Source organism: Mobula birostris, chromosome 3 (assembly GCF_030028105.1).
Source record: "Mobula birostris isolate sMobBir1 chromosome 3, sMobBir1.hap1, whole genome shotgun sequence".
Classification (NCBI taxonomy): domain Eukaryota; kingdom Metazoa; phylum Chordata; class Chondrichthyes; order Myliobatiformes; family Myliobatidae; genus Mobula; species Mobula birostris.
This window is the reverse complement of record NC_092372.1, coordinates 65,969,594-65,988,416: the sequence shown is the minus strand read 5'-3', so window position 1 is coordinate 65,988,416 and position 18,823 is coordinate 65,969,594.

Below are 18,823 nucleotides of genomic sequence, written 5' to 3'. Positions count from 1 at the left end.
GACTAGTAAGGAGATGCAGTTGTAAAACAATGGGGTTATTTTAATTTGACTTGCATCAAACCAGACAACACTGGCTAAGTTAATTAGTTCAAGGAAGCTTATGGACTAGACTGATACTATCACTTAGCACATCAAATAGCTGATCTATTGGGAGATTTGTGTACTTAGTGAGTCGGCCCTCATGCATCAATTTTGGGTGTCTGGGATCTCTGCCCCCCAGAAGCTTTTAGACCATATGTGTAAATTTCTCAATAAAGGTATCTGGGAAAAAAACTAACATGATTATGAAGTCACAAAGTAGTGAAAAAGAAACAGTATAAATGTAAAACAGCAGTCAGGCTTGTTAGGAATAGTCAAGAAATGATGAGAGGAATAATAGGAAGACTAGAATCTAGAGTGATTAAAGTCCATTTCACTGCCTTTGATTTCTGTGATGGTGATTTGTTCATCTGTAACCTGTTGATATGACTATTTAGCTTACAGGAATTGTACCTGTGTTTTGGAAATCCTCAGTGTTTTAGAAATAGCTTGTAATTTGGAAATCCTCTGTGAGCTTTAAGTGTGTTTTTATCTGAATTGAAATGTGTATAACTAAAAATAAATGAACTTTCAAACTACATTGCTTGCTGTAAGTATCTCCTCCTTGGTGGGAAGTGGAAGGATAAACAGAAAAGTGATCTAGCCTTTGAAGAGTAGGTGGCTACGCTATAATCTCCCTTTAATGAGGGTAAATAGGGCTTAAGATCTTTACTTGAGTTCAAATCATTATGGACAGCAAATCAAATACCATCACACTCTATTTATGTTTTCTAAATCTCTGTAAGGTCACTCTCAACCTTCTTCACTCCTGAAAAAACAGTCCCCGCTTATCCAATCTCATTTAACTCAAGCCCTCCAGTGCAGGCAACATGCTGATGAACCTTTTCTGTACACATTCTTCTTACAGCAAGGTGACCAGAAGTGCATACAGTAGCAGTTGATCTTGCATGCAATTTATTTGCAATGTACTTTCTCCTTCATTTATTCATCCAATTCCATTTTAATTAAACTTGTTTCATCACTTCCTATGGCAGTCTATTCCAAATTCAAATCACACTGCATAAAAGAAAGCACCTTCTCGTATTTTTACTCCTTGAGCTGGTCAGCTTCAAATTTGTGTCCCCTGCTTATTAACACTTCAAGTGCTGTAAGTATTTTCTCTTTGTCTTTTTATCTAACCCCTTACAATTTTAAATACTATATCAATTTTCATTTTAGCCTACCCTGCTTCATTTCTCCAGTGCATCAACATACCTATAATTTCAATTTACTGATTGATATTATTCAATCTCTACTGTATTCCCCTCAAGACTTCAATGTTTTCACTGTAATGAGGTGGACAGAAATGGATACGAATGTCCCAACGTCTGATGCTCCTACTACTGCTGATTGCAGTGTTACTCAGAGTCCCTTGATTCCTTTCATCTTCCATACATGATATTTTCATTAGACTAGGAACAAACTAAAGTCTTATATGGATTCAGCATAAAGTTCTGTCTTTATCATCCATTGCTTCCAGTCATAAATCCCAGGATACCAAATCACTATTAACTGCTTTGTTATCCATTTCTATCACCTTAAAACATTACAGAAACATCCTCAACTTTTCTTGCACCTTGTTCAAAATTAGACTGTGCAACTTCTTTTACCCAGTTTCAATTTTTGCCATTGAAGTCAACCACCTCACACCAGCCTGCACTGAATTTTGTTTGCCATGAATGTATGTATTTCACCGGTTATTGTCTCCTCTGTGCATCACCGAATTTCCCATCATTTATTAATTTGTGACACTTATAGCATGAAGAAATTACACCCTGTTCTCATTACTAGACATGGTCAAAAATAGCCAGTCACCATAACTCCATTGTATCAATACTGTGATTCCTAGGGATTCATTTCTGCTAAGTGGTTTATAATATGATACTTTATCAATTTCATTTTGAATATCAGAATTTTTAATATTAACATCTCTGCCCACTCCATGACTGTTTTAAAGAATCTTAGTCAAAAATAACTTTCCTCAAATAACACCTACAGTTTAACGTACAGTCTTGTTAAAGAGGTTGTCAATTTTCTTCTGAGTTTGTCTGTAAAGCTTTGTGCCACCTTCCAACTCACCAAGCATTCTTGATGTTAATCTGGCAGGAATATAATTGCCCTTCTTTTAAGCAATGTGTAACAGCTGAGTCCTTGGGCCCCAAGTTCAAGTTCAATTATCATTCAATCATACATAAATATGACCAAATAAACAGCAGTCCTCAAGCCAAGGTGCAAAACACATTACCAACAGCACATAGCACAAATAGCACATATGGTTATGAAAACAGAAAAAACATACAATCACAAAGACTGTGCAATGTAGCCCAAGTCCCTGCTGACATGGCCAGGAGATTGATGGTCAGTTTTCCTGGTCCAGATTGTTAATGTGATTAACAGGACATATTGGAGAGACATCAGTCTCTCCAATGAACCAGTGAAATAGACCTGCAGTATTCTTCATTACTTATGTCCAACTGGGTCTTGCCATCACAATAAAAATGTCCAAGGCAGTTAATCATACCGTACACTGCCTCAGCGCAACAGTGATACACAACAATTCCAGACATCACAATAGCGGTATGCAACAAGTCCAGCTCCATCGCCATCAAGTAACTCGCTGATGGGATAATCCTGCAGTACTTCATGTTCTTATTATCCAGCGGTGCCTTGCGATCATTAACGAGAAGTAAAGGGGCATCAGTTACACCCTTGATTGGACCCAGAGTGATTGTTGCATCCAAGCGTTCTGCCATCTTAATGGAAGCACTGTATCTAAGGCCACTGCGTCTGAGCACAACATCATCTTACCAGAAGAACCAACTTCATATCTGAGGAGGTCTGTAATGTTAGCACAGATCTTTTGCTTAAAAGATGGCAGTTCTGCCAATTCCATGGTTGGACATATTATGAAATCTAATGGTGAAAGCACAAATGTCCAGACTTCTTTCTCAGCACTTAAGCTGGGAGATGTTCCCACTGGATTTGTGCTAACTGAATTTGGCAGATATCCAGCAGACACATTGATTTTAATAGAGAAATTCAGTTAGACAGAGAAAGCCAAGTACAAACTATTCAAAAAATGTGTTGTTTAAATGTATTTATTTGGTTTTAATTATCTCCCAGAATTTCTAATTTTTTTGACTTAAACATTACTAATTTTCAATATTTTTTTGCACATTTTTGAATGTTTGTGATTGATTTAATAACAATGGATGAACCCAAAGTACCTCTTCTTTAAAGGCTGTATTTTGTTTTATCCCAGGTCTGTCTACTGATCTTTAATGCTGATTTACTGAAAACATTTTGCTCTTCAGTTCACCACAGTCTGCTTCTTCTCTCGTTAGATATTTTTCTTGTAAACGGATCTGTTACCTTATCCCAATGGTTTGAGGCCAAAGAATTATGGCCAGTGGTGTAACAACTTGGCACTTGTATCCTTGGCGGCTGGCTAGACAGAGTATGGTTTTGTAAGTTTTCAGTGCAAATATAGATAGAGCCCAGTGTTAAGGAATATTCTGGAGTTATGTGAATATAGCAGACAGTAATTCAAATGAGAACTGGTCTTCAGTTCTTGATGTAAATTGCAAATTGTAAGCAATAGTTTGAAGTTAAAAGCATTTCATTGCAAATAAGCAACATTGTCAGTGGAGCACAGGTGGACCCCAGCATGGGGCTCAAGAGATGTAATGTAAAACAAAGGGGATATGTTAATTTGCTTGCATCAAACCAGGCAACATGGCTAAGTTATCTGCACCATTGTAAATAAGTTCAAAGAAGTTTGCAGACCAGACTGATACTATCACTTAGCACATCAAATAGCTGAAATATCAATAGTTCTGGGTGTCTGAGATCCCTGTCCCCAGAAGTTTTTTAGACTATATGAGTGAACTACTTTGTCACAACAAAGGTCTTTGAACATTGAAAGGTATCTCCCATGGTATATATGTAATTCAAAGGAAAGCATACTCAACCCACAGTACTGAAGTCAACAATGTTCTTGTAACTATTGAAATTGTATTGAATTATTCCATTATTAAGGACCTCCAGTACCCAAGGCATGCCCTTTTCTCACTGTAACCATCAGGTAGCAGGTACAGAAGCCTGAAGGCACACACTCAGCGATTCAGGAACAGCTTCTTCCCCTCTGCCATCTGATTTCTAAGTGGACATTGAACCCATGAACACTACCTCACTTTTTAAATATATATTCTGTTTTTGCATAATTTTTAATCTATTCAATACATGTATACTGTAATTGATTTACTTACTTAATTATTATTATTTTATAATTATTTTTTCCCTTCTTCTTCTATATTATGTATTGCGTTGAACTGCCACTGCTAAGTTAACAAATTTCACGGCACATGCTGTTGATAATAAACCTGATTCTGATTCTGAATTACCTACTATTACCTTTGATCTTAAGTGTATGTATGTGATGTACTTTGAGTTTGTGAGACTCTATCTAGAGGTTCTCCAGAAGAATGCCTCCTTATCGTGATGAATAAAGACATATATATATATATATATATATATATATATATAAATACACACACACACACATACATACATATATATATCTCACTGGCTTCAGTGTTTCTCTGATTGCTTTGCTCACAGTCACAACAACCACCAGTTTTGATCAGAAAGACAATTCATTGTGTTAGCCGTTGGCCATCAGCTGAAAGGTAACTACTAGCAGAAGTTGAAGTTTTGGATGTTCCCAAGTCAGAGGGAGATCAGGGCTCCTCAACAATTTGAAATCTTATTTTACTCATCAATGTAGAATGCTTCCCACACAGAGCCAGAGATTTAACCACTGTAATGCTGCTAGTTCTGATATATTCATTGTTTCCTAAAATCCTTTTTGATATAATCACTTTGATAACATCTCCTTCATTGGCAAACTCTGTTACAATTCACGTCTATTAACTGTTGTGCTTTCTGCATCTACCAATATTTCTCCTTGGCATTAATCAGCTCCTTACCTGACAATGCTGTTGCTGTCAATATATTTGAAATGGACCTCGAATTCCATTTTAGGTTTGCTACCATATTTGTCCTCTGTTCTCAGTCTTTGCCCTTCTCCTCTCAGTGCTTTATTATTAATCAAGCTCTTGTTTCATTTTCCACTGTACATCTGTTATGCATAATAAAATAGAAACAGGAGTAAGCGTAGGCCACCTAGTCCCTCCAGCCTGCTCCATTGTTCATTTAAATCATGGTTGATTACTTCAGTGCACTTTCCTGCCAAGTCCCCAAATCCCTTGATTTCCTTGGAGTGCACAAATCCATCGATCTCAACCTTGACTATGATAATTCACCTACAGACCTGTCAAGGTAGCATTCTAAAAAGTCACTACCCTTAGAGACAAAATGCTTTCTCATCTCAATTGTAAGCAACTGAAAACTTTTCTTGAAACTATGCTCGAGACTCTAGCCAGGAACGTCACTGAGCATCTACTTTGTCAAGTCCTCTGAGAGGCATGAGTTTTGATAACATCTCCTCCTATTCATCTTTTACAAAGTCATCATGTTTTATTTGCCCCCCATGAGTCAATACTCTAATTCCTGTTATGAATCAACATCAAACCAATTATAGTTCCCTTTTAAAATCCATCTGTTCCAACATCTACTTCTAACATAATCATGAAGCTCTGTTCCACAGATGCTGCCTGACCCGTAGAGTTCTCCATCTGTTCCTCCAACCGCTTGATTTTTGCTGCCGATTCTAGCATCTGCAGTCTCTTGTGTTTCCTAGTTCTGTTCTCTTTTCTGGAAAGGTGCTATTAATGAATATAAACTCAACCTTTAAGACCATTCATTGCTCTGTAACACCTCTGTCTGTTCATATATAAATCAGCTTCCCTCAGCCTTCTCTAACTCAATCATCTCTGTCAGTTGATGCAGAAAACATAAAGTCATTAGATATCCCATCGGCCTTCTCTAAAGAAAGCAGTCCTACCTGCCTAATTAATCTTGTAACAGAAGAAACTAAAAGGGCAATACGGGGGGAAAAGATGAGGTACGAAGGTAAGCTAGCCAAGAATATAAAGGAGGATAGTAAAAGCTTTTTTAGGTATGTGAAGAGGAAAAAAAATCGTTAAGACCAAAGTTGGGCCCTTGAAGACAGGAACAGGTGAAATTATTATGGGGAACAAGGAAATGGCACACGAGTTGAACAGGTGCTTTGGATCTGTCTTCACTAGGGAAGACACAAACAATCTCCCAGATGTAATAGTGGCCAGAGGACCTAGGGTAACAGAGGAACTGAAGGAAATTCACATCAGGCAGAAAATGGTGTTGGGTAAACTCATGGGACTGAAGGCTGATAAATCCCCAGGGCCTGATGGTCTGCATCCCAGGGTACTTAAGGAGGTGGCTCTAGAAATCGTGAACGCATTGGTAATCATTTTCCAATGTTCTACAGATTCAGGATCAGTTCCTGTGGATTGGAGGGTAGCTAATGCTATCCCACTGTTTAAGAAAGGAGGGAGAGAGAAAACAGGCAATTATAGACCAAACAACAGGAATTCTGCAGATGCTGGAAATTCAAGCAACACACATAAGAGTTGCTGGTGAACGCAGCAGGCCAGGCAGCATCTCTAGGAAGAGGTACAGTCGACGTTTCAGGCCAAAACCCTTCGTCAGGACCAGTTAGTCTGACATCAGTGGTGGGGAAGTTGCTGGAATCAATTATAAAAGATTAAATAGCAGCATATTTGGATAGCAGTAGCAGTTTAGGTCCGAGTCAGCATGGATTTATGAAGGGGAAATCATGTTTGACTAATCTTCTGGAATTTTTTGAGAATGTAACTATGAAAGTGGACATGGGAAAGCCAGTGGATGTAGTGTACCTGGACTTTCAGAAAGCCTTTGATAAGGTCCCATATAGGAGGTTAGTGGGCAAGATTAGAGCAAATAGTATTGGGGGTAGGGTACAGACATGGATAGAAAATTGGCTGGCAGACAGGAAAAAAACAGTAAGGATTAATGGGTCCTTTTCGTAATGGTAGGCAGTGACTAGTGGGGTACTGCAAGGCCCGGTGCTGGGACCGCAGCTATTTACAATATACATTAATGATTTAGATGAAGGGATTAAAATTAACATTAGGAAATTTGCAGATGACACGAAGCTGGGTGGCAGTGTGAAATATGAGGAGGATGTTATGAGAATGCAGGGTGACTTGGACAGGTTGGGTGAGGGGCAGATGCATGGCAGATGCAGTTTAATGTGAATAAATGTGAGGTTATCCACTTTGGTGGCAAGAACAAGAAGGCAGATTACTATCTGAATGGTGTCAAGTTAGGAAAAGGGGAAGTACAATGAGATCTAGGTGTCCTTGTTCATCAGTCACTGAAAGTAAGCATGCAGGTACAGCAGGCAGTGAAGAAAGCTAATGGCATGTTGGCCTTCATTACAAGGGGAGTTGAGTATAGGAGCAAAGAGGTCCTTCTGCAGTTGTACAGGGCCCTGATGAGGCCACACCTGGAGTATTGTGTACAGTTTTGGTCTCCAAATTTGAGGAAGGACATACTAGGTATTGAGGGAGTGCAGCGTAGGTTCACGAGGTTAATTCCTAGGATAGTGGGACTGTCATATGTTGAAAGATTGGAGCGACTGGGCTTGTATACACTGGAATTTAAAAGGATGAGAGGGGATCTGATTGAAACATATAAGATTATTAAGGGATTGGACACACTAGAGGCAAGAAACATGTTCCCGATATTGGGGGAGTTCAGAACCAGAGGCCATGGTTTAAGAATAAGGGGTAGACCATTTAGAACGGGGTTGAGGAAAAACTTTTTCACACAGAGGGTTGTGGATCTGTGGAATGCTCTGCCTCAGAAGGCAGTGGAGGCCAATTCTCTGGATTCTTTCAAGAAAGAGTTAGATAGAGCTCTTAAAGATAGTGGGGTCAAGGGATATGGGGAGAAGGCAGGAACTGGATAGTGATTGTGGATGATCAGCCATGATCACAGTGAATGGCGCTGCTGGCTCAAAGGGCTGAATGGCTTACTCCTGCACCTATTGTCTATTGTCTATTGTAACTGTAGACCCCTTCTCCTAGGGTGCATTCTCCTAAATCTCTTCTGCACCTCCTCTAATGTCTTGACAGCCTTCCCATAACAGGGTGTCAAGAATTAAGTACAATTCTTCTTTTAAGGCTGGGCCAGAGTGTTATTAAGATTTGTCCCGGGGCACGAAGTATAACATGTGTTATAGCTCATACCTCTATTGATACAACCCAGAGTTTTGTATGCCTTTTTACTATTTTCTCAACCTGCATTGCCATTTTCAATCTGTGCACACATGCACAAATCCTTTTGTTCCTGCATCCGTTTTAGAACAGTATCCTTTGTTCTGTATGGTCTTTCTTCTTCTTCTTGCCAAAGCTCATCACCTCAAATTTCTCCACATTAAACTTCACCTGGCCTGTTGCAACAGCCTTCCACCACAGTTAATCTGTCTTTGCCATTAATACAACAAATCTGTGCTGGTTTTCCTTAATTATTTTGTGTTCCTCCATTTGACCACTAATTGTGTTTCTAAAGGCTGTCCCACCATTATTTCGCTGATTACCCAGTGGTTAGTGAACATAACCTACCACCTTTATGAACACAGAAGTAATATTCGTTACTCTTCAGTCCCCCCAATTTCCTTACAAATTTCCTGCAACGTCTGGGTTATATGTCACCTGGCCTGGTTGACTTTTAAGTTCAACCAACTTTTCTGATATCTCCATGCTGTGAAAAATCAACATATCTAGTTTCTATTGCAGGTCGACCTTCACTAATCCGGCACCATTGGCACCTGAGGAGTGCTGGATTAGTAAAAATGCCGAATTACAGAAGGATCACATTAAGCAATAGCTAACCGCCTCATCGTACCTTTAAAATATCATGTAAATAGATGAGTGGCAAGTGAAATTTTAATACAGGTGTCCCCCGCTTTTCGAACGTTCGCTTTACGAAACCTCATTGTTATGAAAGACCTACATTAGTACCCTGTTTTCGCTTTCAGAAGGTGTTTTCACTGTTACGAAGAAAGGCAGTGTGCGATAAAAAATCAGTGTGCAATAAAAGGCAGCGCACACCCCGAGCAGCCACTCTCCCCGGATTCGGAACGGCATTGCTTAAACACGTTGCATTGAGCAGCCATTGGCAAGATGAGTTCTATGGTGTAGGAAAAGCCTGAAAAAGCTCGTAAGGGTGTTACACTTAGCGTAAAACTAGACATAATTAAGCATTTCGATCGTGGTGAACAAAGTGAGTTTGGCTTGTGGAAGCTGACGAAGATGATGTTGAAGAGGTTTTGGCATCCCATGACCAAGAACTGATAGATGAAGAGCTGATACAATTGGAAGAGGAAAGGATAACAATCAAAACCGAATGCAGTAGCGAAAGTGAAGTCGTCCAGGAACTGATCGTGAAGCAACTGCGTGAGATTTTCGCTGCAATGATAAAGTACGACTTTAATTTTGAAAGGGTATGTAGGATTAGGGGATATTTGTAGGATGTTTTCAGTCCTTACAAAGAACTGTGTGATAGAAAAATGCTCGAGGCTCAGCAGTCAAGCAAGCCTTCCACATCAGCCACAGCAGATGACGAAACTCGACCTTTGACATTGAGGCAGGCAGTCATAGGAGAAGATGAGCTGCCTGCCCTGCTCGACGATGAGATGACACCCCCCGTGTCCCAGCACCCCAACCCCCGGGCCCCGGACAGATACTGTACCGATTCGTGGAGAATGCAGCAGTAGCCGGGAGGCACACAGCACATCTTTAAGAAAAAAGCCGAAATAAACATGCTAATTAATTAGGTGCCACCTAGCACGTAATTGTCGGCCCAGATCAGTGCCGATGCAATCGGCAATTGCCTCTGATCTGTGCCGACATTTACATGCTGGGCAGCACCTAATTAATTAGCATGTTTATTTCGACTTTTTTCTTAAAGATGTGCTGTGTGCCTCCCGGCTACCCCTGAGTGCTTCGTGGCAATGTATCAGTCGGCGGCCAAGAGGATGGGGGCCACTGCACCACCCAGCCTGCGATGACTCAGTCTAACACACCATCATCAGTGTGCACGATGTCTTCCCAATTCCGGTAAGTGACACTACACTGTATATACATTATTTCTACTTTATATAGGCTGTGTACTTTTACGTGTTATTTGGTAGATTTGGCAGCTTCATAGTTTAAAGGTTACTGGAGAGCGTGTTTATGCCAACAGTGCTTGCGTGAGATTTTCTGCCGAGAGCGTTTGCGTGAGATTTTCGCTACGGTGATCTGTGCAGGCAATCGTTGTAGAGAAGTATTTCTACTTTATATAGGCTGTGTATTTATCATATCATTCCTGCTTTTACTATATGTTACTGTTATTTTAGGTCTTATGTGTTATTTGGCATGATTTGGCAGGTTATTTTTGGGTCTGCGAACGCTCACAAAATTTTCCCATATAAATAAATGGTAATTGCTTCTTCGCTTTACGACATTTCGGCTTACGAACTGTTTCTCAGGAACGCTCTCCCTTCGGATGGCAGGGGAAACCTGTAAAGTAATATACTGTACAGACACAGATAAAATAAAGGGTACAGGTAAATGTACAGGAATTAACTTATACAGAGAAGTTGAGCACTTTCGCTTCTAAAGTGAGATGTTTAATATACCTTCAGGCAAAGTTACATGTCTGCAAGTGTGGGGTTGTCAGGATCATCAACACCTTACATCTTGAAAAATGAGTGAAGCATCAGGAGCTGGTGCTGAAACTGGCACAACAGTTTCTTCAAAACTTGGCGAACTCGTCAACAAACTCTGCTGCTGCTTCCTTGTCTGCTGAACGTTTTTCACCACACACTGCACAAAACTGTAAGCTGTGATGCTGCTTGAATCGATGAAGCCAGCCTTCACTATAGTTACACTCATAATCTAGTCCTAGTTCTTCATGAAACACTTTTGCTTGTTCTTTCATATCTCCTGTCTGTGCTTACAAGAGTGCGCCAACACGTGAACAGATCTAGCGCAACCAAAACAATGCGCAGCAGATTTGGACTGTGGCCTGGGAAATTTGAAATCACAGTTGTGCAGAAAATTTGAAATCAGTGCTGGATTATCGAAGGAACCAGATTTCAGGTCGTCGGATTAGTGAAAGTCGACGGTACTTTGTAAGTATCCTCCTCCCTGAAGAAGACAGATGCAAAGTACATTTAGCAACTTAAAAGAGGCCCTAGCATCCATGTGCAGGTTTCCCATTTTTGTTCTTAAAGTGCCCCAGTCTTCAATGTACTGATCTTTCACAGTTTATATGCCTATGGATTCACATTTATGTGGGCATCAGATTTTTTCTTACATATTTGCTTTATCTTTCCTAATTATTTGCAATTACCCTCTGGTTCTTTCATGATTAGCATGGTTCTCACTGGCACTCATCACTTGATATATTGCCTATAGACTTTTCTTTTGCTTTATCTTTCTCAATACCTCTTTTGCCATTCAAGTAGTTCTGCAATTGCTTGTTTTTCCTTTGTCCATACTGAGATTATGCCTCATCTGTGCCTGAACAATCTCTTTGTTAAAGACAAATGGTCTCTTGCAGTTTTGCCTGCTAACTTTCACTTCCACATTACTGTGCCTGATCAAAGGCTATCCCAGTTCATTATTTTACCAGTTAAATTTTAAAGCCTGTCCCGAGCCTTGTGGCCCATCAGGCCGGTGCTTATGCCGGTTTCTGTGGCGTGAAGCGACTGAGAGTACAAGACTCCCCTCCGCCCCCCCCCCCCATATAGGACACCAGTCTATCGCAAGGTTAACCCCCAGCATTTTGCCAGTACCCATTTTCAGCTTGGTGGACTGGAGCAGTGTGTGGTTAAGTGACACAACACGCTGCCTTGGCTGAGACTCAAACCCACGACCTTCAGATCGTGAGCCCAATGCCCTAACCACTTGGCCACGCACCACGTTATTTTACCAGAGACAGCTTCATTTTATTTTCTATATTTAAGCAACGTTTTATGATATCTTGATCTCCATGCTACTGAAATTTGGTGCATTGGACCACATGGTAACATTGCACTGGCTTCATTAAATACAAGCAGCAAACAAGCAGGTCATGCAAATCAGACTTTGTTGGCAGTTTAAACAAGAAAATTTTGCAAAACTGCTTGGCTGGAAATGCAATTTTACAGAATTGCTTTGGTTTGATTTGAGAAAGTTGAAGAGTACTTTGGGTCTCTAATGCCAAAAACTGCCATTCCCAAAGTAGCAAATGCATTCCGCTTGACATAAGGTGAACAAGAAGCCAGTGTAATTCTAGCTGGTGCGGTAGACAAATTGGAAATTGTGCTTGGAGGAATTGTATCCATTAAACCATAAAAAAAGACTTGCTAGATGCAGTTCCTTCCAGTACCACAGCATCTTTAAAACTGTTTTACAGCTAATAAAATTAATAGTTTAGCTCATAAATTTTAAAGAAATTTTCTTTATCCAACCTCCCAAGTATCCCAACCTGCAGAAGGACTCATATAATAGCTGCAACTTCAGGATGCCAGTTTTGTTACATTAATATTTGAAAAGATAAGACCGCATTGCAAACTTCTAACAAAACCCATACCAATCATGAATGTTTCATTAATTAGAGAGTCGCCAAGACAGACACCCAAATCTCACAGTTTGCGTGATTCAACTTTGAAAGTCTCTTACAAATGAAAAGCATTACACTGAGAATTATTAAAGATTTTTCCATCATTACAGGGAAACTAAGGTCATCTCGCAGATCAAGGGTGGTATAATGGCTTTCTCTTGCCTGCTCTCTTCATGTTGTCAGTCACATTTATCAATTCTTACACAGCACCAATTTATCCACTCTTATACAAATAAAACAGATCAAACTGGTGGCTTGCAGCCAAAATCCAATATTCTGCCGTTGTAGGAATTTACCAAGCATATTCTCAACTGTGCTCAAGAAGGATGTTCAATATTTCAATACCCCTTTCATAGCAAAAATGAGGAAAATCTAGATAGATTGAGGTGATTGCACAAGTTAACATACAGAGCAGGAAGCAAGTAATGGCTGGCAAAGCTTCCTGTCTGTGGTGTTACATACCTCAAGGAGATCTGTGATTTCCTTTGTGAGAATGATGTAATGGTCTTTTGGAGGTCACCTGATGTAATTTTCCCGCCAATGTGACGTCACATGATGACATGTGCACATGGGTATATAAGGGAAGACCCCAGATGACGCAGTTAGTTTTTAGTTTTTAGTTTTCCAGCTAGAATGCTACTGTGTCTCCGTTTCTGTTGCATATTTGTTTTTATGATGCAGTTTCAGTTTTAAAACGGGGTGTTGCGTTCTGTTGCAAGGTACAATAGTGCTGGATTGGCAATTTTTGCTAGATGTGTTGATGTACCTTATTCCAGCCGTAGTACGGGAGAGTGAAGACTTTATCAAAGTACAGGACCTGAAGGATTGAGAGGAGTTGGTTTTGTTCGGCAGTTTAACAAAGTATCGAACTTATTGAGTCTTCGTTGAACGAGTAGTGGCCTGCATCATAGATAACTCTTGCCAAAAGAGCAAAGAGTTCATGCAAGGTTTGCTCTCTAGAATTTAAGGTCAGTTGTTTTAAACTGTTTATTTCCAGCATCGTGAAACCTTCGGACAGAACCAGCAGGAAAGTCGCGTCTGGGAAGAAATCCTTCTCCAGAGAAGTCTCTCCCAATTGAATGTATAAATCTGTTGGACTTTCGAATTTACCATTTTAAGAACTATATCTGACTTTACCGCTTTAAGAACTGTTTTCGCATTTAACACTTTAAGAACCAGTGTCAAGTGACGATTTGTTGAACGGCTGCATAGCGGTTAACTTCCGGTTAAGGTTTTTGTTTGTTTTTTTTATTGTTTATTTGTGTTTAATAAACGTTTGGTTGTTTTTATATAACCTGTCTCGATTGATATTCATTGATGCCGGTTATCTAACAGTGGAAACAAAAGGACTGCAGGACAAATCTATAATTTGATTGTCTTCTCATGAAAGCTCTGGAATTTCTAACTGGACATTGCTCTCAACTGTTGTATAATAGATCCAGTGTATGGATGCAAAAGCAAACCTCAATAGTGAAAAGTTATAATGTATATAGGACAAGGGCACATATTTCTCCCAAGATTAATACACTTCCCCATCATTTTACCTCAACTAACTTATATACTGCATCCCAGCATATTTTAACACTGAAAATAATCTGATTCATATTTGAATTAATCAAACAGTTGACTTCCACAGGTTCCAAAGGGAGGCATTTCCAAAGAGATCTGCTTCCAAGGATCAACTTATTAAATTCTCTTGATCACCGCCACACAATTAAAATCAGTCACCTGAATTTCAAGAGTCTTCATTTAAAAGGACCAGTGGTCCAATGTAATCATTAATGAGCACAGTTCTGATACTTTCAAGGTGAGAGAAGAAAAATCTAATGGATGTTTTCAGGACAAGTTCTGTTTTACCCCATATAGAGAGTGGGAGGTGTCTGGAACATGCTGTCATGGGAGGCTATGCAAGGAATGTTTATGAAGCATGTGTATGCATGTGTAGTCAGATATGCAGTTCAGATTGGCATCAGAGTCAGCGCACACATCATGGGATGAAGCGCCTGTGCCTGTGTTATCTGGCCCTATGTAACAAATCAAACACAACAAAAGAGGAAATTGTACATAAGTTTCTGTGCTCTCATAATTTGCTAGTGGCTTTGGGGAGTAATCTCTGGAGTGCCTCTGTCTAGGTGTATCCATCGACAAGTTAAAATATAATTTAATTGGGGGAAAATTTGTGGATGCCAAACATTTAAAAAGGATTTGTGTTGGAATTAGAACAGATGCCTTATCAGTGTTGATTAAATTTGATGGAAAAAAAAGTTGCTAGATAGGAGTAATTTAGCTTATAAGAGTTGTACGGATTGATTCTGTGTGCTGTCCCCTCTAAGATGTTTTCAATGCCAGAGGTTTGATCATGTAGCAGCTGTGTGTAAGGGTAAAAAATGGTGTGGTAAATGTGGTGGAGAACATGATTATGGCAACTGTGGAGAAGGCATTAGGCTAAACTGTAGCAACGGTGGAGGAGAACATAGCGCTGCCTACGTAGGGTGTCCTGTAGATAAGAAAGCATATCATATCCAGAGGCTCTGTAAAAAGTACAGAAGACAGTGTCAATGGGATCAATTAACATCCTGAATACAGATAGTTTAAAGACAGTGTGTGAAGTGCATAATTGTATGACAAAGGATTCTCTAATTGTTGATAAACTAAAGTTAAATGGCAGATGTGGAAAATTGTGCAACACAAACTAAAAGCAGGACATAAAAGTTAAAATTATTTTAAAAGCTGTATAAAGACATCTAGAGATAAAAGACTTGCAGTAACTCTAGAAGTTAATTATGTTGCCTGACAAGGAGGAGTAAATGATCTGACTGCAAAGAAGAGTTGTTAATGATATTTCTAAACTTACAATGGGATGCTGCAAGCCTGTTAGCTGATGGTCAAGGCTTTAACTATTAAGGATTTAACAAATAAACCTTATCTTACGTGAGGTGATTGATAGGTTCGTGGCCCAAGATAGAAGGAGTCAATTTTAGAAAACCTAGCATATTTACTTTTCAATATAGTCCCCTGCTACATGTACACACTTAGTCCAGTGGTCGTGGAGCATACAGATCACTTCTTTGTAGAAGTGGTCCACAGCAGGGGTGATTGATAAGTTCGTGGTCCAAGGTAGAAGGAGATGAGTTATACAGCTCTTGTTACATGCACATGCAGTTCAACTCTTCAAGTGAAAATGCAGAAAATTTGAAGTTTCTCCTCATCTGTTTCTACCTTAGGCCACAAGATTATCAATCACCCCTGCTGTGGACCACTTCTGGAGGTCCAAGACACCGACTTCTACAAAAGAAGGGATCCGTATGATCCTCGACCGCTGGACTAAGTGTGTAGATGTAGGAAAAATAAATGTGTTAGGTTTTCTAAAATTGACTACTTCTACCTTAGGCCACGAACTTATCAATCACCCCTGTATGTGTACAAGAAACCTGGTTGAAATTTAAGATGCAAGGTTATGTTGATATAAGAGAGGACAATAGAGAGCGGCTACTTTTGTCAAAAATGGGAGAGCAGTTTTGGAGATTGGGTTGAAACTTGGGCAAAGAATAGTAAAATACAGATAATAATTTTTTATAATCCTTGTGAAAGGTTAAAACTTGATATACTGGAAAATGTACATGGAACTAAGAAAAATTAGGTCATATGGTGTGGGAATTTTAATGCTCATAGTATTATATGGGGTTAGTGACAAAACTGTGAGGTTGTATTGACGCAAATGTGAATGGGACAGTGGTAAAAGACTTTCTCTAAGTTTGATGGACTTGAATGATGGTGGGAATTCAAGAATAAATCTTGAATTTAACAACACTATTTCTGCTATAGACATTGTGCTAGTATCTGAAGATATAGCAAAGGTGTGTAACTAGGGACTGTATAATGATGCAACAGTGGGGAGTGATCATTTCCCCGTTATCTGTACAATGAGAATAGATGTGTTTCCGAGGAAAGAGTCTCATTATCTCCAGATGGAATTTTAAAAAGGCAAATTGGGATGTAGTTGATGATTTATGTGTGAAGGTAGATTTCCTGATCATTTGGTTTGAGGGGATATTGAGCTGAGTAATAATAGCTTGTGCTCTGTACTCAACTCAATAGCTAAGGAATCAATTCCCAGATTGTTTGGAGATGATAAAAGGAAATCTTTTCCCTGGTGAAAATAAATGAGGTTGAAAATTTAAGCAAATCTGCTGATAGAAAGGTTGTGAGTGGTGGTAAAAATCTTCTGAGGTGTATATATTTCAATGCTAGGAGTATTGCGGGGAAGGCGGATGAGTTGAGGGCGTGGATTGACACGTGGAATTATGATGTTGTATCAATTAGTGAAACTTGGCTACAGGAGGGGCAGGACTGGCAGCTTAATATTCCAGCGTTCCGATGTTTCAGATGTGATCGAGGCAAAGGAATGAAAGGTGGGGGAGTAGCATTGCTTGTTAGGGAAAATATTACAGAAGTTCTAAGACAGGACAGATTAGAAGGCTTGTCTACTGAGTCCTTATGGGTGGAGCTGAGAAACAGGAAAGGTATGGCCACATTAGTGGGATTGTATTACAGACCACCCAATAGTCAACGAGACTTGGAAGAGCAAATCTGCAGAGAGATAGCAGGCAACTGCAGGAAACATAAAGTTGTGGTGGTAGGGGATTTTAATTTTCCATACATTGCTTGGGACTCCCATACTGTTAGGGGTCGACATGGTTTAGAGTTTGTAAAATGTGTTCAGGAAAGTTTTCTAAATCAATATATAGAGGGACCAACTAGAGGGGATGCAATATTGGATCTCCTGTTAGGAAACGAATTAGGGCAAGTGACAGAAGTCTGTGTAGGGGAGCACTTTGGTTCCAGTGATCATAACACCATTAGTTTCAATTTGATCATGAACAAGGATAGATCTGGTCCTAGGGTTGAGGTTCTGAACTGGAAGAAGGCCAAATTTGAAGAAATGAGAAAGGATCTAAAAAGCGTGGATTGGGACAGGTTGTTCTCTGGCAAAGATGTGATTGGTAGGTGGGAAGCCTTCAAAGGGGAAATTTTGAGAGTGCAGAGTTTGTATGTTCCTGTCAGGATTAAAGGCAAATTGAATAGGAATAAGGAACCTTGGTTCTCAAGGGATATTGCAACTCTGATAAAGAAGAGGGAGTTGTATGAAATGTATAGGAAACAGGGGGTAAATCAGGTGCTTGAGGAGTATAAGAAGTGCAAGAAAATACTTAAGAAAGAAATCAGGAGGGCTAAAAGAAGACATGAGGTTGCCTTGGCAGTCAAAGTGAAAGATAATCTAAAGAGCTCTTACACGTATATTAAGAGCAAAAGGATTGTAAGGGATAAAATTGGTCCTCTTGAAGATCAGAGTGGTCGGCTTTGTGCGGAACCCAAGGAAATGGGGAAGATCTTAAATAGGTTTTTTGCGTCTGTATTTACTAAGGAAGCTGGCATGAAATCTATGGAATTGAGGGAATCAAGTAGTGAGACCATGGAAACTGTACAGATTGAAAAGGAGGAGGTGCTTGCTGTCTTGAGGAAAATTAAAGTGGATAAATCCCCGGGACCTGACAGAGTGTTCCCTCGGACCTTGAAGGAGACTAGTGTTGAAATTGCGGGGGCCCTGGCAGAAATATTTAAAATGTCGCTGTCTACGGGTGAAGTGCCGGAGGATTGGAGAGTGGCTCATGTTGTTCTGTTCTTTAAAAAAGGATCGAAAAGTAATCTGGGAAATTATAGGCCGGTGAGTTTAACGTCAGTAGTAGGTAAGTTATTGGAGGGAGTACTAAGAGAGAGAATCTACAAGCATTTGGATAGACAGGGACTTATTAGGGAGAAGCAACATGGCTTTGTGCGTGTTGGAGTTTTTCGAGGAGGTTACCAGGAAAGTGGATGAAGGGAAGGCAGTGGATATTGTCTACATGGACTTCAGTAAGGCCTTTGACAAGGTCCCGCATGGGAGGTTAGTTAGGAAAATTCAGTCGCTAGGTATACATGGAGAGGTGGTAAATTGGATTAGACATTGGCTCGATGGAAGAAGCCAGAGAGTGGTGGTAGAGAATTGCTTCTCTGAGTGGAGGCCTGTGACTAGTGGTGTGCCACAGGGATCAGTGCTGGGTCCATT